Raw genomic sequence first — 26878 nt, forward strand, 5'->3', positions numbered from 1 at the left:
AACCTCTACAACATACTAAAGCTTGTAACACACTACAGTATTCCACAGTTTTAGAAGACCAGTCTCAGGCCCTAATTTCTAGAGGAATTAGGAGTCAATAGTAGAACTCTTGCAGGACTGTTCTATTAAAATATAGAAGAAAAAAAAAAAACCCAGCATGATACTTGCTGGGCACAAAAAGAAAACCATCAGTAATATATAGATTTTAATACATAAAGGCAGTTCTCATCGCCAGTGAAGGATATTCTTAATTTACCAGTGAGTGCCAGCCTCTCATCTTTTCTTTTTTCTCCCCATCTGATTAATGCAGTTATCTTTTATGGTACGTATCTTCAACCCTGCCCTAACCTGTACGCAAAACTAAGATCTAGATTTAACAAGAGAGCTGTACTGTGCCAAGGTGTGATCAGCATCAGAAGACAGTCTTTACAGAAACCCTCCTCAAACAAGACATCATGATTTCCAGCAAGTAAAGTCTTTCACAGGAGTATAGCTTGAAAAGAAGAGGATGCAGCAGTGACACAAAGGATACACAGAAATAGCCTGAGTAGCAAAATCCTTCTCATTTCCATGGAAATGCTGGCAACTGATCAGAAAATCCTATATTTTACTGAACTCTTTCTGCTCATTTGTATGAGCTGATAAGTATGATTTTAGCAGGTTAGCCATTCTGCATGGGAAGGGCTGTTAAGAGCATTTCTTTGCCAGAGTTGAGTCCTTCTGTGCCTATGTATAATCTGAGCCACCTGCCTTCTTCCAGAGAGGTGAATTTTATGAGTTCAAATAATATTTTGTTTTAAATCCTCATAAAAAAAATCAAAAGAGTTAAAATTTTAAACAACAAACATAAATTCCTCAAACTAAAGCTATAAGAGACACAAAGAGACCACCGCACTATATTTAAAATGTTTTTTTTTCCCATGGGTATTTAAKGTTAGTTTTACAGTCTGCAAGCCAGGTTTAGATTGCAAGTCCAARTGTATGATGGAGAAAGGTGCAAGAGAAATAACTTTTACCAGTAAACCAGCAGCACATTATCATCCCTGAGAGCAGAGAGGAAGCAATGGAAAGACTCGCACACCAGAAAGCAAAGACCTGCACTTTGATGGAACAGCTAATACAGTCTCGTTGTACAGATTTCATATGTGGGATGTAGACTGAGAGCTGATCTACGATCCTGCGAAGTAAACTTGTACTGCTCCACCTGGAAACACAAATGCATTTTGACCTCTACAGTTGAAGCTCTTGTAATAGTTCCTGGATGACTAGGATGCTAGAAAAGAGCAAAGTCCAAAAGTGCCTAAGTGACATCATTTTGTGTACACATATTTCATTTTGCTTGAATGAGCAAGGCACACAGAGCAGTCTCTTTCTTTCTCACCCTGCTCCCATCTTTAGAAGGTGATGTAAATTCAGTCACACCCTCGATTACTGTGGATGGGATACTGCAACACAGTGAGACAGTATAAAACAGAGCCGTGAGTGACTGTCATAAATGAGAGGGCATTGCAGAGGCAGAATTTCCCAGAAAAGAGATTGAAAAATGAACAGAAACCACCTTGCAGTCTTCCATAGCAAGAAGATTTAAATAGCGTCAGCTGGTTGTGAACAACATTGTGATTTGATAACACAAAACCTAATGAAAGAAGAGGCTGAACACAAGCCAACTGGATACTGAAGAGCCATCAAGTAAATTGCAGAAATTCCCCTTGTTTTGTGCCTGCTCAGTGAAGTGAATAAGAACCTGCTCAGCACTGCTGTAACACATTGTTTTTGAGTGTTTTTTTAACCTGGGGAAACTTGATGCTGTGACAGTAGCATGCCTTTTAGGACTGGAATGACTTTGCTCCATTTAGATCATAAAGGTAAGATTTTTCATAGACAACAATATCTATTTTCCAAGAAAAGTCAATAGGAACGTGGATCTGTAAATGCCTTTGAAGACATCCTCTAGTTAAACTGCAATCTAGTCCAATACTCAGCAGCAACGACAACTCCCACCCTCTTTGAGGTTCTTGATTTGTAACCATTTTCTAAAGGCCTGATCTGAAGGAGGGATGACAACAGATACCGTCCTACTGATTTGACTAACATTTCCATCCTTGGGATCATTTCCTAAAGGACTACCTGGAACACACACAGAATTTGGCCACTCTATCAAATATAGAAACTTCCAGTTAGATTACACATGGTGACCTCAGGAAGTTACGTCCAGTGCTCAGCATGTCCAAAACACTCTAAACCACTGTGCAGACACCAAATAAGGATTTGCAAGCTTTCACTGGAAAGGAGTCAGGAATTCAACTAATGGCTGGAATGTCAAGAAACAGTTGTAACCTGCACCATGACAAAATCATCTACAGGCATTAGATCCACCAACATGCTGAAACTGTTGAATCTAAATCACTTGGCTCTGAAACACTTATCACCCACCATGCATAAGTAACAATTCAGAAGCCCACTGAGTCAACATGGAAAGGCAGCCATAGGGCATTCTCAGATTAAACATACTCTGTTGCTTCAAAGCAGAGGGTCACTGTACAGTAATTAACCTAAGGGGTTATCAATAGTCATTTCTTCTCATACCCTGTCACACAGAATTGCATGAATTTCTTGTAAATCTTCATTTTCCCTTCCTCTAAAACTATATTYCACAAAATAAGTAGATAAATAGATACTCTTTGACTACAGGAAATCCTTCCACTTCCCTGCAAACACTTTCTTTTATTATATTCGTTTGGAAACCTGCATCACATCAGAAAACAGCTGCAGATGAATGGATACAGAACATACAAGAACCTCTAGGAAAGACTGTTTTTTTTTGGGGGGGGGGGAGGAGGGTGAAGGTAATATTTCTGTGCCTAACTCTCTACAGATACATTCCCTTCRCTACTACCTCAAGTTCAAAGATCTTTTTCAAGTTTTGGTGCTGAAAAAGAAGTATTCTTGCCAAGTGCTAGAAATTTTGCAGAGAAAATTCCACAAACAAGTATTTTTAGCTTAGGTCATTCCTGTTGAAAATAAAAGTGCAATTTTGCCTAGCTCCTCTCCCTCGGGGCCCTGTACTCACTRCTTATTTCCAGAGGATCGCAAGGCCTTGGGCTGCACTAATGCTGTACTTGATCGGGCGCTGCTGGGAACACTGTGAAGTCCAGGCTGTACCAAAGCAGCCTGGACCATTCCTACTGAGGCCAGAGGCAGCCTTAAATATAGGCAGGTACCCACAACCCTTCCACCAAGCCTTTTGGCAGGCGCTGCCAAGAGCTTTCTAAGAAAAACTTGGCACCTCATCAAGGGAGAGAAGATGACAGAGCTACAAGTTTGCAAGAGGATCTGTCCACAATATAGATGAATACTTWTTTGGAAAAAATTGCAAGCCTCCTGCTTACAACAGAATGATGTGTTGGGTCATCCTCAAGCCAACTTTTTAGATACTGCTACTAATGAAAGGCAAGGCGAACGAACTTCTAACATGGCCTTCAACCTGCTCTATGGGACATGCCAAAGAACAGTACAGAAGCATCCCTTCTTCTCTGTCAAAGAGGCTTACCACCAGCCAGAAAATTCAAAAGTCATTTTGCACAGTGGAGAACAGACATCCCCCTAAGCAGACCCCATACATTTTATTTTCCCAAGAAATTAGATTTAAAAGGGTATTACTAACTATGGACAAAAACATCAATTACCAGGCAGTTGTGACTATATTGATGAAAGAAATTCTTGTACGGGCTGGGAAACAGAACAAGGGAAAAGACTCACAAACTGGAAACAAAGAGAGAACTGTACTTGGATAAAGAGTTCAACCTTTGCTTTTCATTCTTCACTAGTTATTCCTCGTGACCACCTGGAAATTCCTCTGTGGTAATTCCTTTTTAACAGTTCTATAATCACAACTTAATTTGTAATTTCTTAGAAGGATTAAAAGAAATGTTTCTCTGCCAGCCCCATCTGTGCCCGAGYGCATGCATACTGCGTATGGGCAAGGCATACGCAAAGCCTGGGGGCAGTCACACCAGCCTGCCAAAACCAGTACTGTCTAAAGGGAACTCTCCCTGAGGATGTTAGCTTCACCTTCAAACTCGTATCAGACCACTTCCATTTGAGACTTTTATTAAAAAACAAAAATAAGAAAAACCCCTCACAGCATTACAGAAAATCCCAGGGTTTGGAGGGACCCAGATAACCTAGTCCTCAAGACAGGACAAGTCTTTTCTGTAATCCTGGCAGATGCCAAGAAGGTTGATATATCCTGGTGGAGACGAGACTCTTTGCTGTGATTAGGCAGTCTCTTCCAAACACTAACCTTATCAATAGAAAGTTCTTCCTAATGCTTAGTTTGATTTTCTTTTTTGCTCTTCAGTTGGAGTCTCATTACTATTTCTATCAGTCCCTGAATATGGTGAACAGATTTATTACCTTCTGCACTGCAGCAGCGTTTTATTTATTTAGGGACATCTCCATCATCATTCTGTCCTCTAGACCGAGTAATCCAGTTCTGTCTCTTCTCCAAACTAACTAAACCCTTTTCTCACATTAACAAAATCCTAAATGTTTTGTTTCAATTTTAAGCTTTTCAATTAAGTTAAAAACAACTTTGAAATGAAGAGCAACTTTAAAAAAAGTTCAGATGTTTCAGTTAACAAAATGTTGAATTTCAGTGCTTCAAATTTCACATTTTTTAATGCATCAAAATAACAAACAGGTTGTGCCTACAAAACATTCAGGTATCAGCAGACCTAAATCATTTTTCACAAAGTTTGCTATGAAAGCTTCTCTCAGTTCTGTCACTTATCACTTTGACCCAAACTGAACAAAGCTCCTAAGAACATGTTCACCTTCAAATATAATAGCAGTCCCACTGTGAACAAAATCCAACTTGAAAATAAAATGTTTTCTGAAAATCCCTTCTCCAGGAAACCAATGACTGCACTTATAAATCATCCATAGTTTGGAAGCCTCAACATCTTACAACTAAGCTTGGATGCCATTTGAGAATCTGCTTCCTTAAAAAATATATACTTAAGCACCTGCAGTGAATATATCTCTGTGGAGAGGTATGGTCTAGCTTGTCAGCAAGAGGGAATGAGAGAGTTGTGACCTACTTGAAACTGTGTGAAACTCACGTTAATACTAGTATGAGCTGAAAGGGGCACAGGCATATCCTGCATGACACAGTCCAATGAGACAGCTCTGCTGAATTGCTCAAGATCTCCTCTGAAACTTCACAGATATACTAACCTAGATTCATGGCACCTACTTTGCAAGGGTCTTCACGGTCAACGAAGAGAGAGGCATCTCCTGAGGGCAATCAYGCTGTTGGTGGGAATCTGCAAGTGCCATTCTTTCTCCTGTGGAAACCAGACTTCTAACGTAGGTGTCTGAGACATAGGTGGGACGACTCTGGGGTTGTCTCTGCTTTGGGATTTTTCTCCTTTCCCAAGTGGTACACAAAAAAKGGTTGCTGGAGTGCATTTCCTTCTTTAGTAGAAGGAATGGAAAAGTGGTTTTCCTCAACAGCATGCTAGGCATAGGGATTTGCGTGTAAGCTAGTTAGCATTGTATCAAGTCAGCAAGTTACTCACTGACCTCAGGGGCTGGTCAGCATAGAATGAGGTTTTTACTTCTCAAAGCAGAGGCAGGGAAGTGTAGGTGTTATACCCAGAACTACTTATCTAGACTACCATTACAGTGTGTGAAACTGATTGATTATAATGGACTTCCTTTCCACTGCTGCAAAGTTCTCATGCACATACTCCTCCACTTCATAACAAAAGGCACTGGCAATTACATACCTCAGATTATCTGTTAGGAATGTCATATATAAATCTTGTGTCCTAATATTTCCCTAATTTACCTGGTGCTAAATTTGCTGCTTTCATAGTTCATTCCTAACCACTCTAATTAAACTTACTGATTGCTTCAGAGGAAAGATATGTCAGGAATGGGAATGCCGTTTACCGTATTTCTATCTCCAGGCTCTGTGAACAGCTGCCTCTCAGAAATACACTTACCCTTTTAATTACTTGCGTAAAATTTAGGTCAGGTGTGGCCTAGAGATGTTAGTTAACTGTGTAACTGATGCTTTGGGAATCTGCATTCATAGGATCTCACAGGCAAGTGCGACATGCTGGGAGCTTGTACAGAAGGAGCTAGCTAGTCTGCAGCTACGTGTAGACATCTGAGCTACTACAGACTTATCAGAAGCTGCAAAACCTCCCTACAAATTTGAAGTTCTCAGAGAGTCAGCTTATACCGAGCCATATTTTGTGACAGGCAGACAGGAACAGGAGATGTGTGYACAAGGTGTATTTCAAGGTCACTTCTCCCCTTCTTTCTATCTTCTCAGGGAAGATTCTCCATGTGCATCACCCGAAGCCCATCTCCTTGCCTGGAAGCATCCTTCCCCCAGCAGAAGTCCCACCTCACCAGCAGAGAATATGTTCACAGAGCCTTATCCGCCCCTGCATCACAGCAGCATCTCAGCTTTGCTCCCCCACAGCCAGCAGCATTTGACCCACGACCACTGCAGGGTGGTACGCAGCGTCAGGTGACCCACGCAGCATTGCTGCACCCCAGAGCCGAGTGCCAGCCAGGCTGCACTGCGAGTGCCTTCCCGAAACACCGCTCGGAGCAGGCCGGGCTGCCCTGGCATGGGACAGCGTCAGGCCTCCCTGCTAGGCCCCATCACAGCCTCCAATTTCTAATTGTATGATACCAAAATACATGGTGAGGAGAGTACATTTTTGTATTCTGATAGATAGATCATGACAAATGAGGAAGAAGAATAGCCAAAGGTGGGAAATGGGGAGAAAAAAAAAAAACTTTCACTTGGAAATGTAAAGATCAAAGCAAAAATAATGTATTTCAATGATCATATATCCCAGTTTAAAGCTAATGCATCCTTCCTGCAAAAGCTGTAGCTTAATGCTGAGCCATATTGTTTCATATTCTTTGACAGAATACATATATTTATGTGCAAGTGTAAAACTGAATTATTTTTAAAAGTTATTTCATTGAAGTGGTTGACCTTTCTGAATTTCATGGATACACTGCTTATATAGTAATAGAAAAACTGACTGTAAACCATTTTATGTTAAAGTACCTGCTCATTTAAATATTATAACCTGGATGATTAAGCCATTGTACAAAATTGGGGCTGCTGAGTTAAAGAAATGGTCCATTAAAACACACAGAATCTGAACCTTCTACTTAAAATTCTCATGATATTTGTTTGCACTTAAATTTGATTTTCTTGTTTTTAATTTTATACTCCTGGGTTTTAAAATGTGCAGCAATTATCTGATTTGTAGCTACAACTGCAGCATGTTTACTTGTAAAATGTCTTTCAAATTAAGATCATTATTCATCGTTTTAGATTTTCCCTTAACTTTGCAACCAAACATTTGCAGCTCAACAACAAGAAGCAGTATTTTTTACATTCCAAATGGCTCTAATGCCRAAGTATTTTGCTGATTTAACAGCTGGCTTTGCAGGATAGAAAAATACTAATAATTCTCAGCAAGCAGAAAATCAACAGCTATCATTTTTCAAATGGGATTTCTATAGCTCTGTCAAGTGTCCCATATTGTACAAAGGAAAGGCAACTCAATCCAGTGTGTGATTTTGCCTCGGGATGAAAGCTTGATGCACATTTTCTGGGAACCAAAACTGAGCTGGTTGAGAGCACTAAATCCAAGATTTAAGTGTCAGGAGTGCCTGAATCACGTGGGTCTGGATCACATGTTCACCACTTCTGCCACCCTTAGATGCTTGCCTTCAGCATACCAACTACGCAGAGGCTCGTACTTTTGCCACTGAAGAGCACTGTAGAACAATCTCTTCCTATATCTAACAACATTCCTGGAGCTAGAATTCAATGCACTGTCCAGGAGATAAGCTTCTCAAATGAAGCCTGCGCAGCTCGGCACGGCTGACACGGGGCAAATTACACAGTCGCTGACAGCAACGGCCTTTTGGGGATGGCAACACGGCCCTATCCCCAGACACCCCTCGCCTGTGACGGAGCTGTGGGAAGCTGGGCTAGCTCAGACCAACACTGAGGAAAGCATCTTCCTGGTATTGCCTGAAAGAGTAGGCTTGAGTGCCCAGGGCTCCTCCTTGGCCTTCTTTCCCATTCCTCCCTTTCACCCGTCTCTCAGCCTTGACAGGAACTGTCAGATTTGACCCGCCTGTAACAACATCTTTCTTTGTTCTCTTTGCTTCATCCCCAGGGAGAAGCTTTGAGCTGACTGAGAAGTCCACCCGTGCTCTGAACATGCAGATAACTTCATCTCTTGAAACACAGACAAACAACTCCTACACACAGTGCAACGTGGAAGTCAGAATACTCACCTGCACTATGGCAGACCTGGATGTCAAGGCTGCACTTTGGAGTGGGGTAGGGCCCCAACAGGCTGTTGGCCATCCCATGCAAGACTCTCCCAAGTTATCCTCCTCAACATCTGCTTGTACAGGTATGTTTAAAAGCAAAGGTAAGAACTTTGGTCTCATGTATCCTAGGTAAGTGCCTTTACTGCTGAACTTATCCTCTAGTCACATAGAATTTACACCCCTATACAGAGAAAATAGTCTCAATCCCCTAAACCCCTGAGAAGTATTGGTTGGGGTGGGTGAGGGTTGTCCTGTTTGCTGAGGGGGAGGCCTAGCTTTCATGTTATGCTACCTTGCGTACAAACAATCAGGTTTGCCCCTTTTCCGTACGTGCAGGCTCTAATCTCTGGGCTGGCTGTTCCTAAGCATCTTCTCCTTTCCCTGCCCACATGCAGAAGAACTGGCTTATTTCCAGAATTTCAGCACAGCAAAGGTGGTAGAAAATCCCATGAAAGCAGTTGAGCACATTTTCCTGGCTCAGCCACTTGAGTGGGTTCCTGATCTGCATCCTCCCCTACTTCCTGCCTGCACAGCTTTGGCAATTGCTCAAACAATTCTTTTATTTGGGRGGAGGGAGAACGATGATCCTTTTTGCAGACTCCCTGATGTCTGCACTGCGGTTGGGGTGCAGCACGCATGCCTAATGGGGCCAGCCAGGGCTCAGCCGCTTCAGGTGYGGAGAGCAGCAGGTCCGTTCTGCGAGTCCCAGGCAGCCAGCTGCAAAGCCTTTTTCCTACCATAGCTTCACTGCTATTTGTACAATGACAGCGAGATGACAGCTAGCTTGAGCGTATCTGCACATGCTGCCATCGCTCCTCTGGATGGCAGTGTACACATTGGCGCAGGGAGAAGGACACAGCACGGGCACTGTACAAATCTGAACCTCAGCTGTACGCACAGAAGTGCTCGCTGCTAAGTGTGGGCTAGCTGTGAGCACATCTGTATGCACAGAGGACATTTTGCAATCCACTGTAAAAGCAACAGCTAGGAAAAATAATTTAAACAAAAAAATCCCAGTTTCTTAATTTTTCACTCAAGCTTCCTTCCGAGCGCTCAGGATGTGACTGTCATTCGTTGCACACAGCAGCCTCTGYGGCTACTCCAAAAGCAGCGTGGGGCTGGGGATGCAGCCGTGCATGTCGCTGGAGCTTCAGCGTGTTTGGAGTCCTCACCCCAGAGCTGAAAGGGATCATGCAGGCAGTTTTCAATTGCTGACTAATTACTATTTTGTATGCGTCTTACGACTAGTTAACTCCCAGGGGAAGTTGCAAGTTCCAGTGAGCTCAATATTATAATATTTTTGGTTTACAAAAAGGTAATTGGCAATCCTCCCTGCCCTTTCTAAGCACAATTAATTCAGAAAGGGGATTTCTATTAAAGAACAGTAGAAAAGCTGAGCCTAATCTCAGCCTATGGCTATATCCTTCAGTGACCTGCATTGCTGTGATGTGATCACAAATCTGCAAGCTCAGCTTATCCAACCAGTTAAAATGAGTAACTGGTTGCTCTATATCGTGGCTGCACCCCACCTGCCCCCATGATCTGGAAAGCAATCAGGACTGATGAGTTTGACCTCAGAAGAAGCCACAGACCTCTCTCAGTTCCCTTGAGGGAGAGGAGCAGGGATGYGTTTTTTCCTTCTCCTGTCATCAGTATCAGGTATTCAGCAGACTTGCCATTTTTTCCTAAACCAATCTTGTCTGCGACTCTTAGAAATTTTTAAAGGCCAAAAATAGGGAAGTGAGTACCCTGGAGATAGACAATGGGGATCCTCGCATAACATTTAAATACAATGACTCCTCTGAGGGAACAAGATGGACAGCCTGAAGAACAACGTATGGGAGACCACTCTGTATTCTGCACTGTCTGTGCTTTGCAGGAAGGCCGGAGAAGCTAGGAAAGCTTCTGTCAACAAAATGGAGATGCGGCAGAGAGCAACAGGGAGGGATAGACAAAGGCAAGACAGGAGCAAGCACTACATCAGAGGGCAAGAAACCTCAGGTGTCAAAAAGGCCCCTTCGTGGTAGAACCTCAGGAAATCCAGGCTGGTGTCAGTCTTGGCACCAAAGGAGGAATAGTGCTTACTTAGGGCAAATACATACATTTATTTACACTGGCAGAGAATCTATGAGCAGATGCTATGCTAACTTGCCTAGAAGGCCTCCTCTCTAACTGAGGGACTGCTCATGAGCAAGCTTCCCTCAGCCTGGCCTTAATACGTTTGTCGTGCATATTCAAGAAACAAAAGCAGCGAGACACTCGCCATCAGACATACCCTCCTCCCCCTCCAAACTCCCTCTTTTAAAGAGTGTTCCTAGTATAGATTGACAAAATGATATGTACCGCCCCTCCTCCCACCACCAATGCACACATACACACCACCTCTTGACATCCATCCACTGGTTTGACAAAGCAGGTAGTCACATACACTCCACATGAACGCACCCGTGGCCAGGTTGCCTTGGAAACCTTTACTGCTGCCTAATATTGTTATAATTGTCAAGAAAATATAGGTTTTCTCCAGTGATTCGCAGCACGCTTCCATTTTACACAAATGCAAGCCCTCCATCTGCATTTTTTGAAAGTTCATTTTGCTTTCTCCCCAGAAAAATTAAACTGTTGTTTAAATGTTTAAAACGCCACTGTATCAATACAGGGGGCTGTACAACACCCCTAGCTACCCTGTATCTGTTGAGAAGGATTTCTGCCATTTAGGAAAAGCATCCTCACAGTTCTGTCAACTGCATTTTGCTCTGCACACAGCTCTGCAGCTAAAGCTCAACTCCAGGAGAATGGGTGAGCACAGGCATCCCCGTACCGCCTTACTCGAACTGCAAGCCCACCAGGACAACAGCCACCTGTCAGTGATATGCCCATTCTGTGCCCAGCACAACTAGTAAAAATCCCGAGCTGCTTTTGCTACGTGATCACTTATGCACCTAGCAGGACTGTTACAGGTTGTATTCRCCTTACACATAGCCTTAAGGCGGCTCCACAGCAGACGCATAGGTCCTTGCCTAAAGGTGTTCAGTAGGAGCTAAAAAACAGCTATAGGTGTGTCCACACTGCATGTATGTACATACCAGAAAGAAGTAACTGGACTCAGTCAGCAGAGCTAGWCTGCACTCAGTATTTCAGTGTAGATAAATCCTAAATCCTCTGCTCTTCTTCTCCAGCCCAAGGCCCAGCAGTTTGATGACGATGTGGCAGGACAGAAAGCTCAAATGTTGATCGTCTCAGGCACCATTTTGCCTGGAAAAGGAGACAAAAATCAGACATGCTGAAGAGCTGTGTGCCAGTGGGTTCACAATGAAATGTTGGCACACAAACTCTACAGCCTAAAACAGTAACCCCCAAACGAGCAACTTGAAACACTTGGTGGTGATTGAAGAGAATGCTTCAAGTCAAGCTGAAATGACATTTTTCTTGGAAAAGAAAAAAAAAAAAAAAAGTAACTGTTTCCAGTTAGCCCCAGAAGAATGCTGTGCCTCTCCCAAATAACTGAAATCCCTGATTTTGCTAACCTCTAGCCCTGCGAGTTCAAAGCCCGCCAGCCCCCTACAAAATCTCCAAAGGCAGTGCGGACATCTCAGAGCGAGGCATCAGGGCTGACTCACACACCTCTTCCAGCTGCTGCTGGGCCAGCTGATGAAGTGCCCTGAGCAGCCTCAGCCAGGGCTGCTGGCTTGGCTGTGCTTCTGCRGAGGCAGCAGAACTGGGAGTTCGTCATCCCGTTATGTTGCTGCTGGAGGAAACAGCGAACCCACCTTTAGTTTCAGCTGCATAAGAAACGTGAGTGTTTTAGAAAAGTCTCCAGCAACTTAAGTCTCTGAAATACTGCATTAGGTTGCCAAGTTAAAACTGCAATGAATCAACTACAGCCACAGTAACAAGATGAGAAACTATGGCTTTGCCATGTATTTTAGGAGAAAAGATCCCACAGTTTCTTTCAGGTACATGTGTAATATAGCTGTTCAGTATTTTGTTGGCAGTCTTGAACAAACATCTCAAAACTGTTTTTAAATGTGTAAGCTTTGACATGTATTCTCATAAAAAAAAGTTTGAAACAACTCATTTCAGTCATTTTAAAATTAGGTCTGAATGTTTTTGAAAGACATGTTAAGCAAAAAGGAGGTCTGTTTTACTCAAGTGCTTGGTTCAAGGCTAACTGGCACTATTCCCCATCTGCCTTCATGGAGTGGGCAGGTAAAGTATAGGAGATACAGTGGCTACCTTAACTTTATCCAAATGTTATAGGCCTGTGTTTTCAAAAAGAAGTAAGAGCCTAGCTTGTAGCTGCGCATACATTTTGAGTTGTATTTTTCAAAAGATCTCAGGTCTTTTGAGCTGTGGCAGTTTATACAGAGGCAAGGTTTTGAAAAGAGCTAACAGCTCTGAGCAAGATTCCCAGGTTCTAACGTTCCAGCTCCTGAGAACTTGGATGTTTAATTTCGCTTCTAAATCAGCGCTGGCCAATTTGGCAAGTCTGCCTTCAAAACTTTACTATTGGTCAAGCAAAGCTGCTGCAGAAGAAAATCAAATAAACTAGTGGATCTGTTTCTGAGATCACAAGAAAATCAGTAGGAAAGAAAGATTATCAAATCAACAAAATGAATTACATTCCAAATGCATTTTATAGTTTGACCTTCAGTTACTAAAAACCGGAAGAGAAAACATCAATGCTTTTGCAAATGAGAATGGAGACTACGTTGTTTGCTCTAAGATACTCAACAACTCAACAAGCCACGTGAAGCACCTTCCCTTTAAGCACTTGTGAAGTCCCCAAACACAGTAGTGCAAAACTTGAGAGGAATGCAGTAAATATGCAAACCTTTTAAGTAAGCCTCAATGTCCCCTACAGAGGAATGGAGAAAATGTATAATTTTCTAAACACTGGATCAAATTTAGGCTGAGCAAGATTTTCAGATACAGAGTTTACCATTTCTCTCCTGTAAAAAACAATTAAAATAGACACCTTTTTGCCAGCTGGATGATTGCTGTTGTTTCATGCAGTGCAGTGTCACACTGACAATTTTATGCTTTGGGAATGCAAATTCTCTGTGGTTATTAACTCATTAGGTGCCACTTACCACTCATCCTCCCTGAATACTATGCTATTTATTAAGGTGTCTACCTAACACTTCAGAACCCAACATCAGAGATCAATGTATGCACAATTCTGGAAAATTCATGAGTTTTCAAGTATTGTGAGCCAGTTCAGATTGAAATACAGAAAGTCTAAATGCATCGTCACCCAAAACTTTTATCATCCTGGCAAAACATCTTTTTCGTTCACCCTGCTTTTTAATTTTGACACATCTCTAGGATTCTCACTTTTGCAAGCAGTAAAAAGCCAGAAAGGTAAAATGCCAGAGAAGGAAGCACTCCGAAAAACTCAGGCTTACGAGACTCCCATACTTTTCTGTGGAGAAATATGTGATTAACCAAATGTTTCAGCAGATTTTTTTTTTTAGCCTGAAGGACTTCTAAACCAAACTTTTCTGTAACGCAGATCAGCAGAAGTTGAACCAAAACCTAATGCTCCAGCACTGATACACTTTTCCTTGAAAGTATCTGAGCCAAGGACCGTCCTTGGAGGAGGAGGAGAGTCACACAGGACCTCAAAATATCTTTTAGCAGGTATCTGGTACAGGATTGTACCAGATCCTGTATCAATTGTTTTGAAGACTAGGGCAAAAAGAGTCTGTTCACACGAGAGGCTTCTAAATCTGTTCTTTATAAACTTTGCAAGATTTCTGGAGAATTTCTTATGCTTTGGAAAATCTATGGTGACATAAACATGCCCAGATACTATACTTTTGTTTTCTTACTAATTTGAAGTACTGATGATCTGGTTTCATCAATCTTGTGTGAAATTAAGAGCGCTGAAACACAGTATTTTCACCTATGGAAAATGTGAATGCTTCGTTTACCAGTGAATTTCTCTCGCCCTGCTATGACTCTGCTTTGAGTTGATGTATTGCTGTGTGGGGTCACAGGACAGGTCTTCCTTCAGCCCTTGCTCTGTGCACATGCAGGTCCCTTTCCATTTCTGACCACAGCAGAATGCTGGGCAGATGATACACAGTCAAGGGAAAATGTTTGGATGGACCAGCTGTCTCCTTAAACGATATTGTTTTAGGAAACATGCCAGCTTAGAAAAGAAACAGTCTGAAATGCAGTAAAATTCTGAACATTTCATTACTTCCTTTCTCTGGTCTGAATTTCCTCTCTCACTTTTAAATGACATTCTATCATTTTGATTCCTGCATCTCAAAACGTATACAACATACCTTTATTTATTGTTCTCCTTCAACCCATGAATCATATCAGTGATTCCAAATGAGGCTGTTTCACTAGTTTCAATCGAAAGTTGCATCTACCAAATAAAAACAGCAAAACACCTGCATTTCCAGTGAGATGGCAAGTGGGAAGCAGGCCTCCTGTCCTGTCCAGATGTAAACAGCCAGAGAAATGTCCTATTACACTCACAGGTACCATACCAGAGATTATGGCAGCACAAATACAAAGCACCTACTATTTATCTTCCCATGTGTAACGCAGGACTCCACTGCTACTAGTTTAGTAAATGCTAGCAAAACTCTAACCTGGGCTACGGTGCTGCGGTGATTTCAGCAGAAAGTAAGTGTTTTGTTGCAGGAGATTCTGCAAGATATGAAGCAGAACATGATTTGAAAATCAGCAGATGGCATGAACGGGCACTGTGCCAGCCTAGAGGCACTACCTGGTATGCCTAAGGGATCACTTGCTGCATTTATTATAAAGCTGGTAATGAGAGACATCTCTGTTTTATTATCCTTTCTTTTCTCCTTCTATGTGATTTTGCTTTTAGCCACCAGACAACAGCCGTGCTCTTCTCCACAGTGCGAAAGATTCAGCAATAAAGTGAGTCTAGAAAATAAGAAGGAATCTGCTGTTTTTCTGTAACAATTGGTCAGCTCAAACCTACAACCTGTCAGCCTCCTGTGATTGCTAATAGCTCTGTTTACTCAGAGCCAGACCACAGTGGTGCTTTCGGACCACAAACTGGGATGGCATCATGTAAGCTTGTAAAAAAGCAATATTTATCATTGTCATGAATTTGTTTCTTTCCCTCACACTTGTAAGAGTTGATAACAAGTGACTCAGAGACAGCACAGCTGGCCTGCGAGATGTCTCTGCATGAGCGAAGGAATGACTCTGTTCAGAGAGCAGGCACAAGTTATTCCTCCCAATCTATAAATAAGTGACATGGCAATAGAAAAACAAAATTTACCCTCACACCTTTTCCCTCGGTTTCAGCTCTGGGCTTTGCCTTTCCATGTGTTCCACAAGGCACATCTGTAATAAGTGGTTGCAATGGTAAGGTCTGAATGGCAGAAAAGATGGGGGTTTTTTCTATCTCTATAAATGTGTTTTCTCACAGCTAGAGCCTACCAGAGTGCCGGGCTTTCATTCTAACAACAAGTCAGCCAACACATACGGCTCTACCACCCTGGGGCAAGCGGTGGTCACATAAAAATCTCTTGTGTGTGCTTTGAAAATGAGTAATTCTAGGAGMAACAAAAATGAGGACACCTGGGACAAGAAAATCTTATAAGATTTTCTGCGCCGAGTCCAGTGCAAGTTTGACATGTGACACGTTTGATATTTTGTCTAAAACCTCTCTTACATGCCTTGTCCACTCTCCTTGTTTCAAAAATTCCTGCAAGAATTTGGCATCTTTGAAACTTCTGCTGCTCAGAGGTAGCAGTAAGTTCAAGAGCTAACATGGCTAGACCTTTTTTCTCGGAAAACAGAGGCTAAAAATAAGCCTCTAAATGTCACAGGTATCAAGAAAAAATGCTGACAGTGAAGCTGTATCTGCCTGAGGTTGCAGAGAGCCTGAAAAAGTAGCCGCTAGAGAGCTGATGTGCCCCACTCACCTCAGAAGGGCATTAGGTCCAAGCTTTGGCATGACTGCTCTAGGCATGGAAGAGGGGAAGTATCCAGCTGAACCCCAAACCTTCAATAGTAGCAACAAGCAGTGGTGGCTTCCCCTCCTCCTGCCTTCCAGAGGGGTGGGATTCTCCGCTGCTCCTGCAGCTCCTGCATCACACTTGATGGAAATTTGGCAAAACTGTGTTCATTTTACGCTATGTTTGCCATGCACTCCCGAGAGGCGCAGAGTTGCTGCTTCTTCTAGGGGGTTTCTCCCCTCGAGGAGTACAAGGAATAGGTGGATAAAGCAGATCACAACTAAAACCCGAATGGTTCCTGCTCCCTTCTGCAGTTCGGTCGGTATAGCAACTTCCTCTCCCGTAAGAGTAAAGCTTTTCTCTCAGGAAGGTCTGCTGCAAAGCAATAGAGTATTTCAGGACAAGTCTAAAGTAAATTGACTCAAGCTGCCTCATAGACACTTACCTAAATCACCCTCCTTGTAGTGCAGGCACAACTATCCTTCATTTTCACAAGCACTAGAAATAAAACATAACCATTGAATTCATTCCTTCTCAAATAAAGAGATGTAGGAAAGCAAACTCAAGTTAACCACTTGAAAAATACCTTTCTATTGCTGTAATTCAAAATAACAAAAAGCAAAGAAAGAAGGAAAGAAAAAGAAAAGATCTGATATTAAATTGCATGGGACAATAATCTGATAATTAGGCAACTGGATTTCTTTGTGAATAAGCCCCTGTTATATAATGGAAGCCCAGATAGAGTATCTTGATACTCTTGAGTAATTGGGTCTTTGTCCTTTCATCACAAAATAAATCATACAGTATTTTAATGAAAAGGATAATTTCGGGTTTGCTAACAGGAGGCAGTTAGTACCTACGTTTCAGTACTGCAACAGCATCATTCAGTTTTCCTCTTTGGAGGAAAAAAATCCTTTTTGTCACACAAGGAAATATTAGCTGTTTCAATATTTTTGTGAGAAAAACGGTACAGACATTAAGTCAGAGGCATGAAAGATTACTCGTGTTCAACTTTAAAAATCAGGCACATCCAAAATATTCTCTTTCAATTTGCATTTCTTTTGATTCAGTAGACTTTGGCTGAGACAAGAGAGGAAATTAAGTCAAAGACAGATTCCTTTCCAATTAAAATCTAGTAGAGACGGGAGGATTAATCTTCTCTGCTCTTCTGTACAGGCCATGTGCTGCAGCAGCCTGGGCCACCGCTGCGGGTGAGTGCTGGCAAATCGCACCCACGAGCTTGCAGGGAGAGAGTCTCCCCCAAAATCACAGCTCCGATGGTGCTTGGCAGATGCAGGTCGCTGGTGGTGAAATCCTTCCTGGGGAAGGCRCTGATGCTCCTTGCCCTGCTCTTGCCCCAGATGCTCCACGCCAGCAGCAGGGGAGCGTGGAAGTGATCCACTTAAGTCCAGATGTGGGCAGCCCTCAGGCTCTGCTGCAGGAGGAGCAGGGAGGGTGAACAGGAGCCTCCGCAACCACATCCCTCGATGCGGGAGCTTTGGGTGCATCTGCCGGCAGCACAAGGCAGCGGGGTGAGGGGCCCTGAGGCTTCCTGTCACCCCCCTCCAGTGACCGCGCTCAGCACTCAGTCATTCATTTGCTGAATTAACTGACTTYGGATGGGAGGATTGGAAGACAGGTACGGTTTGCTGACGGACCTTGCTGCTGTGCACGACACGTTGTGCACCCGCAACCTTCTGCAAAAAGCCTGTGGTCTTCTGCTAAAGCCAACAAGGAGTTAAGTTGCCTGCACAGCTGAATACATGGCAGGACTTAAAGCTGTCAGCAGTAAAACCCACATCATTCATATGTGGATGTGCATTAGGATTTAAATATGGATGCCAAAAATGAAAATGCAGCTTATTGAACAAAGAAAGAACATGTTTCCGAATATAGATCAATTTTCCCATTTCTARAAGAAAATGGGAGCTAACAGCACCTGCAAAGGCAGAAAACAAGAAAAGTAGAAGAATCATGGATAATTAATACTCAGAAGGCAAAGACATCTTTCATGGAAAAACATAATGGGCCAGAAATTCAGGCTGCCGTATATTAGCTGATTTACATCAGCTTAGGAATGTGGTTCACTATGATTTAATGTTTTTCTGATGTTACCTGGGAGATAAATGATTCAAAATAGCCAGATAGCTTAACATGCATTATCTAGTATCTTTTGTTGATTAATAATTTCAGATGTTGTTACCATTATTTCATATCTAGAGTCATTACACAGTAAATTAAAATACAACAAAACATTAAATGCAGCAAAGCATTACTTAAGCATAATCTCTTAAAACCAAAGCAAATGAAGCAAATCAGTTTTAAAGGTCATTAAGGGTAGCTGAAGTTGTAAGAATGAAATTACTAAATTATCTGAGGTTACAGGCTGCTCCTAGGACAGTTAGTGGACAGGACAGAGATAGAGGCCGTATTTCCAATTTTGTTCTCAAATACTGATCATTGTGAAACGCTTCACTGGGGTGAGAACATCCTATTATATTCTCATTCTTTACCTGAAAATAGATGTTTCTGACCAGTATTAGCCTAGTTTTCTAAGGGCATGAGTTTGCACAGCTGTGCTACGACTGCCTGAAAGGCACCTCCTAATAACATGGGAGCTGCTTGCCCAATTTTAACTGAGCTTGAAGAGAGGGTAGAAATCTCAAAGATGACTTCCAGCAAATTGCAAAAATTGAGGTTAAGTGGAAAAGAACAGCCACAGGGGATGCTAGGTCCAGGATGTGGTCCTGTGGTCACCTGCGCCACACGTCCTGCCAAATGCTTGATCAGAGCAAGCCTCAAAACCTGCTGTCTCCCACCAAGGCAACCATAACCTACAACTACAACCTACATTTAGGAAACAGGCAGTTGAGGGCACAAGCAGAAAGGAGGTAGAGGAGATGAGGGACAACTGGAGCAAACGGGTGGAGGAGAGCTGGAGGTATCAGGGAGGGCAGAGGGCAGCATCCGGGAATATTCAAAGAAACATGGACACAAACCCATAGGAAATTAGGATGCATCTGCCTTGCTGCTCAGAAAMCAACTTGTTGAGCTGGGCCCTTGGTGGAAGAGCAGGAGGGCACAGGGACTCCCCTTTTTAAAATGAGCAGACTCAGTTGTCTCCATACATAAGTGACGCTCTTCTGACTGAATGGCATCAATAACTATTTTTTGCATACAAAGAAACCAATGGATTTTTTGGTGAAAACTTAGCGGAGCAGCTGAAATGTCTCTTCTGTGGCATTCCCCTCAGCAGGAGAATGATCTGTAGGAGAAAGAGCCGCAGGATGGCCGCATTGGCCTGGGTTACTCAACATCCTCTTTACCAGCAGTGAAACTGCTAGAGAATTAGCACCCAACCATGCACCACCTCCTCCAAGAAGAGGAACTGAACCGCCCTGTTGCTAGAGAGCCACAGATTCGAAGCCTCACCCTATACCACTGACAGTCTTCGTGCCAAAGAAAAATGCTAAACGTTAAAGAATATGAAATGCATCCTGGATAAATCTTACCAATAAAGGTGGATAAATCTTACCAATAAGGGTGACATAATCCCACTATAAAGGAAATCTCCCAGAGTGAAATATATAGATACCAAATGGATTCATCTCACTAAAAGGATTGTTATTTTTTTCATTGACTAAATGGCTAAAATAAAGAATACGTGTGCTCTCTTTTGCATCAAGTACAGATGCAGAGGATCGTGGGCCAATTGCTATATGCTGCCCGCATCCAAACCTAGACCGTGTGATGTGGTAGCTTCAAACAGGTAACTAGGCAGCTTTTAAAGGATGGATTACTGCACATGTAAAAGGCCCATGAACTGCCAGTTTGCTTTGCAAGCAAACTTTCCCCCACTAACTACTGCATTGCATTAACTACTACAATAACCCAGAAAGGACTGCTTAGCCATCCTTAAAAGCCCACATTTTATACCAACATCATTAAGAGAATGCTCATCCTATTATTTTCTTGTCATGCTCATGAACGAGTACTGTTTCCAGCTCCTTTTCACAGAAGCAGAGCTCCTTCCAAAGGGAGGAGAAACCGCACCTGAAGTGTGTAACCCAAGCTGCCAGGAGAGCCATGACCATACCCAGAACAAGTCCATCATATGCAGGGGGAAAAGGGGAGCACRTTTGAGTGAGTGTCCATCATAAATCCCTTTTATTTCCTACTTTTGTTTTGCAGCTAGGGCAAGGAGGGAGGTACGATAAATAAAATGTTCAGGTTTAGTCCAGTAAAATCAGTGAGTAAAATCCTATTTACTGCTATCACTGCAAACAAAACGTGTTGCTGGTACCTGCTGGCTCCTGCCGGTGCCCAGTGTCAGCAGCCTGCAGTCACTCACTGGGCTGTTTGGATGTCTTCAGGCTGCCGCTTCCTGGGCGATGCTTCCCTAGAAGTACTCCTCGCCTTTGGCAGGGGGGCCTAGAGCAATGAACCTCCTTGGACTAAGCTTAGTCTTTGTGGACACCGTGGTGGATAGGGTTGAAAAAACRTAACAAGTGCTTCACTGCATCAGGAAGCTGTAAGATTGAAACAGGCTTGAGAGTCTGGTAAAGAAATTGCTTATTGTGCAGGAGAAAATACCACTGTGTCTTCAGATGTAATTAAGCAAAGGACTTACCTTCATATGGGTCCCTGTGGGAGCGCAGCTTTCTAAGTGCTGATTTCCAGGTCCTTCAGATCCCTTGCAATTGTGGTAGGAAAGGATCTTTTTCTGTGAYCTAAAGCTGAGACTAAAACACAGTCAATTAATGGACAGAACGTGTTTGCTGATGCCTGTACGACACACAAAATTCTGCAGCAGCACTTTATTCCTAGTCCTGCAAGACCGGGACASCTTTTTCTCTGGGGCAATACAGACACCTCCCCACGAAGGTCAGAGGCCCCTTCCTGCCAAGACCTGACAGTCAGCTTCCTTCCCGGGGGAAAATTTCTCAAAAGACACAACAGAACAAAACCGCATCAACCGCATACTTTGAGCACCACCAAAAAAGGAAAGCACTTACAGGTGTTCAGCCTATTGCCCAGCCAGGTGATGCTCACGTGTACAAAAAGCCTGCAGTATGCACATGTGTACATATATGCATCTGAACAATTCTAACTAAAAATTGATGCAACCAAGCACAATCAAATTCTTTTGCTTTCTGGGCTGAACTGCGAAAGGCAAATTGAATTTGGGAAAGACTGAGGAAGATCTGGCCATAGGACTTCTGCTTACCCGACAGCAAAGCATCAGGCGCTCCTGGGATGCTAAGCAGCCACGCTCTCTCCCTCCCCAAGTGTGACAGATTGCGGCTGTAGTCTGATACTAGTGCAGCTATTCAGTGTGGATTACAGCAGATCCGAAAAGCCCAGGAGCTACCTGGGATCTAATTCCCAAACAACRAGCCCTGCCTACATGAGCCAGCAAGGAAAACTGAATGCAAAAACARTCAGAGATAACATAAAATGGCTTCTTTTCCTTCTTGAACAGAAGGAAAACATGCACTGCAAGTAGAGGTGCGTGACTAATTGATTTGGGGGGTTTGCTGGCAGTCTAAAAACCCAAAAAAAAAGAAAAAACCTAACTGGTTGTTTATCTGAATTCAGCAGAGTTAATGTATCCTGTACACTAACAGGCTCTACTCTTTGGCTTCCCTAATGTCCAACAAAACATGAACCTGGAAGTCCTTCTCTCAGCAGGGTTCTCTTCTCCACGCAGGCACCTATGTTCATAAAATTCACGGGAGAACCTGTGACACTGCTGGCTTTCACCTGGACAGTGGGTGTAACTATGAATTAGGGGAACGGATACGCACCTGCATACATATACACACGGCCATACAAACGCGTGGCACGATGGAGCAAGAAATGCCACTACACCTCGTAATACTGAGTGTGTTTTTGTATAGTTTTCACTGGCACTAGGAGGTAAAATTAAACCACTATGTCACTAGACAGCCACTGGTTTGAAGCCCCCACACTCCACACCACTGGAGAACACAGATGAGAAAACTCATCCACCTGTAAGAAGGTATCTCTCTTGTAGCATGGATTGAATTACCCTTTTAGGAAAGAATTATCCTCATTCTGTCCTGTTGCATCACTTTCAGTTCTCCCAAACAGGACTGCTTTTCCCTAGGAGGAATAAATGAGAGGGCTACATGAACAAGGGAGAAACAGGTATGGGAAGAAAAGGGACTGTGGCAGGTGGCTGTTGCGCAGTAGCTTTGATGCAAGGGTACCTTGTTCACCTAGCCCTCTCATTTATTCCTTTGCCTCAAAGCTCCCGTGTAACAACCATCTGCCACAGTCCCTTTTCTTTCCCAGCACAACAGTGTGTAACTGGTACTAACAGACAACAGCTGATCGTGCCAACACTTCTTTGGGGGAAAATTTCCCACATTATGTCCTGCTCTGGTGGTCAGGAAAAAAAAAAAAAAAAGAAAAAAAAAAAAAAAAAAAAAGAAAAGAAAAGAAAAGAAAAAAAGCACCAATTCCTAAATAGAGACAAGGAGAGAAAATATGACTTATTTGTTCCCTGAAAGCATTATGAAACAGGCTTTCCTTTCTGTTTGTTTATCAGGTTACAACTGGAGCTCCTTCCTGAAACATTTGATCTCTCCAGTTATTACGGAATTTGTCATAATAGCAACTTTTCACAGTGAGACGGTATTACCAGAGCTGTTTAGACATACAAAAATGCAAAATGTCCTGGCATGCTCATTACAGGAGAAAGCTGCTGCACAGGCAGTTGTCAGGCAATGTTTGGTGCTCAGCTGCTCTCCTCCAAGCTGGGGGCTTGCAAAGAAACAGCCCGCAAGGGCCACCTTTTGCAATTAGCTCTGCTCAAAGCTGATGAGATGACACCAGCTCTGTAGCTGCAACAGTGATTTTTCCAGACAGGATGTAGACTTGCACAGAGTTTTATGGCAGTCAGTCTTCTTCTCTCAGCTATACAAATTTCCAGTGTCTAATCTCACTAGAGCTTAATGTAAGGATGAATTACTTTCTCCCTTGGAACAAAAGAACTTGGGTCAAAAATCAATAGTCTGGATGTTCTCTTCATCTCCACTTTAAAGAACAGTGTCAGTTTTATCGCAGCAAGACACAAATACAAGAAAGTAACTTCCACTTTGTCTCCGTAAATGCAATCTTCTCTACAGAGAAACAGAACAACATGTGCTTCCTCTCCCAGACACTCACATTACGTATTTATTCCTCATTTCCAGGCTGGACAAAGAGAATTCAAGCAACTAATTGACAAAACTGAACTGCTGCTTCCCAGCTGTTCACGTACGAGAGCTCGGTCTAAGGCCATGGAGGAGCGATACCTCCAACCACATCTGAAAGCACAGCACAGACACATATACAAGAGGCAAGGCTTTTCAGCAACAGTATCATTAACAGTTAGATACTAGCATATACATTTGCAGAGTGGTTATTTCCCAAACAGGTTCATCCCATGAAAAAAACATGCCCCTGCCTTTAGAAGAGATGAAAAAGCAGCTGGAGAAAAAAGGTCGGTGATGAGGGATCTTGGAACATTGCATAGCTGCTATATCCTATCTTCTTTTCCAGGGTGAAGTGTCGTGACGCAAGCACAAGCCACGTTCAGCCATCAATATTCATAAATCCCAGGAACTACCACCTTGTTCTGCAGCACAGATTTGTACACACAGTGCAACTCCAGCAGAATGAAAGAAAAGCTAGAGACCAACCTAATGAGAAACGAGAGGAAGCTAATACACTGCAAGCCCTGAGTAGGTCTGTTCATCCTATTTACTCATCACCTTGTTGTTTGGAGCCTTTAAATAAGAAATCTGGCCTGTTCACAATTACTGCTTAATTAATACTCAAAAGGTCTATGAATAATGAGACTACAATAGCAGTGCTCATTGTAGGAAGAAGAAATATAAATAGAGATGAAATATTTTGTCTGGAGCAGACAGCTGTAAACCAAATAGCCCTATTCCTCCTGTTCTAGCAAATGTAACAATTTTTTTTTCTTTTTTAAAAAAGGAAAGGCTTTGTAAGTGTGCAAGTATAACTGGCAGCCAGTGCTGAACTGACCATTTAACTTAAGATTAAAATAACCCTATAGTTTATGCTAGGATGCCTAGGCTGTTGGCAGCTGCTTGTCAGTCTCCCTTGGATGGGCCATAGCCTGGGCAGTGATATACTGAGATGAGAGGGCTATAAAAGGGCTTTCTTAGTCCAGGAATGAACTTCCTTGTGCACTTGCAATGAAGTGACAAAATAAAGCCAACAACATTAGGAAACGGGGCGAAAGTTTCCTCCGCCTGAGCTGATGGCAGGCAAATCTGGCTATTTATCCTTTTTCAAGTTTTTTTCCCTCTGCTCAAGTGGASATACAGAATACTACGCTATGATTAGTTGGCCAATCTATGACCAAGTAGGGAAATCTGAATATCTGCCTTCCTTTCTTCTCAATTATTACCAGGATGATTATCATTCCTTTCCCCCAAAGGCAAATATTGGAGCTCTTAACAGTGCAAAACCTCCAATCTCTGCAAAATACAGTATATAAACAGCACAATACTTGTCCAGCTGGAGCATATGACCCCGAATTCAGAGAGTCAGCTTTGTACGCTTTATGTGGTTCACTGCAATGCCTCCATAGGCTATAAACYTAGTCTGAAGGCTGTGGTGATCTCTGTGCGCAGAGAGCCTCCACCAGTGCTCTTCTTTGACATGCCTAACCTCAACAAATGTGTCCAAATTTCTACTTGAAAGGTTACCACAAAGTGAAATATGAGTGCTTCTTCATGAGAGGAACTTGGAGAAAAAGAAAATAAAGAAAAGAAAAGAAAAAGACAGGTAAGAATGGGAGATTTCCAGGCAAAAAGAGAATGGGCCAACAACCAAACCACCGGGGAAGATGGAGACCTTTATCTCACAATGCGGAATATGCAGTAGCCACTGCCCAGCAAGCTAGAGCCTGAACTTAGGGTCTTTCCAGCCCTACAATCCTTTCTTTTTTTTTTTTCTTTAATTGAAGAGTGCAGTAATATTACTATATCTTACCTAGAAGGATGCTGCTATATAGGTTGAACCAGTGAAAACCCTTTCACTTTGCTGAATTAGTACATACTGCAAATTACTTTAAGGCAAAAAGGAAGAAAACCAGCAAATTCTCCAGCCAGGGTCCTGTGGGAGTGCAGCATCTTGCCACTCCCAGCTAAAGTCATGCTTGGAAAAGTATCCTGTTTCCTGACTTTCAYCTCCAACCTTACTCATCTTTCTGAAGCAGGTCTCTTTTCTGGAGGAAGAACAAGCTGATATGCTATTCCCTGGCATCGTGGGGACTGAATTTGCACCCAAGCTTGTAGCAAAGGATCTCGGGAGACAGAGCACTTGTCAGGYGTGATCCACGTATCCCCCACAAGACACTGTGGCTGCTCGCAGCTGGTTCTGCACAAGCTTAAATGATTACATTTAATGATTAAAGGCTTAAATGGCACTACCGCCCTGCAGAAACCGAATCCCTGATCACCCGAGTGCTCAGGGGATGGACGCTAGACTAACACGCACTGTGATAACATGCCGTTTAATTTGTTCTGCAAACATCAGGGTGCAGATCCGCCTGAAGACGTGTGCTCTTCAGCTGTAACTGTCCCTGCATTTCTACTGCCTCCACGTTTTTTAGAGAGCGCGTGCTGCTCCTCCTTGGGCTCAAATGCCCCCATCCCAACAGAGAAAGGGTTCTCCCCGCAGGTGTCTTCAGCCASGATCAAAATGACGCAAACGTCAATATGGAAGAGCATTTTAGTCACCCTAATGAGACACTCTTACCAGCTTTGCCTTCATAAGAATGGGTCATCTTGCAGTGAAGTGCCAAGTCTGCAGGTTCATTTTTCTTTTTTCCTARTATACCAGTGCATTTCCCTTTTTAAGTAGTCCCTGCTCTTTCTCTTTATACRTTCACATATGTGCTTCCATCCCTCTGAAAGGAAGGCTTTCAGGAGTTTTCTCCTACAGCAGAAGAAAAGCTGCTGCTGTTAAAACCACCTCTGCAACAACAGCCAGTACTACCCTGTGTGAGCCCAGCAGGCAGGAACGAGCTTCTGGGCTGCCTCCCATGGTCTCTAGCTGGTCCTTGTAGACTGGACGCACATCGGGTTTCCACTGACTGAGCAGCACTTTAGGTCAGGATTTCCACCTCCTCTTGGTGCCACGTTCTCCCACGACACATTCAACCCCAAGGAGTTCCTAACCTTTTCATAACCATGTGCTACATGAGAAAAATGGCTTTGATCGGTCCCAAGGGGGTCAGTCCCCCTTCTCCTCACAGCCATCCTGGGATGCCCCTCATCTCTTTCCATCCACCAAGACTGCTGCTGCTTCCAGACTCCCCCACAGCCCTTTCTGGCACAGCAGAAACCTGTTTCATAGCCAGAGGGCAAACTAAGGTAACTGTCCTAATGGCATACAAGAAGCTTAGGAGCACTTTCCCTCATAAAAAATGGAATGAAATCAAAGCAAATGAGGTGTTTCTTACTACCTGCCTTAAACATCAC

Source organism: Rhea americana, unplaced genomic scaffold, assembly GCF_003343005.1.
Source record: "Rhea americana isolate MKP2758 unplaced genomic scaffold, rheAme1 scaffold_107, whole genome shotgun sequence".
Taxonomy (NCBI): domain Eukaryota; kingdom Metazoa; phylum Chordata; class Aves; order Rheiformes; family Rheidae; genus Rhea; species Rhea americana.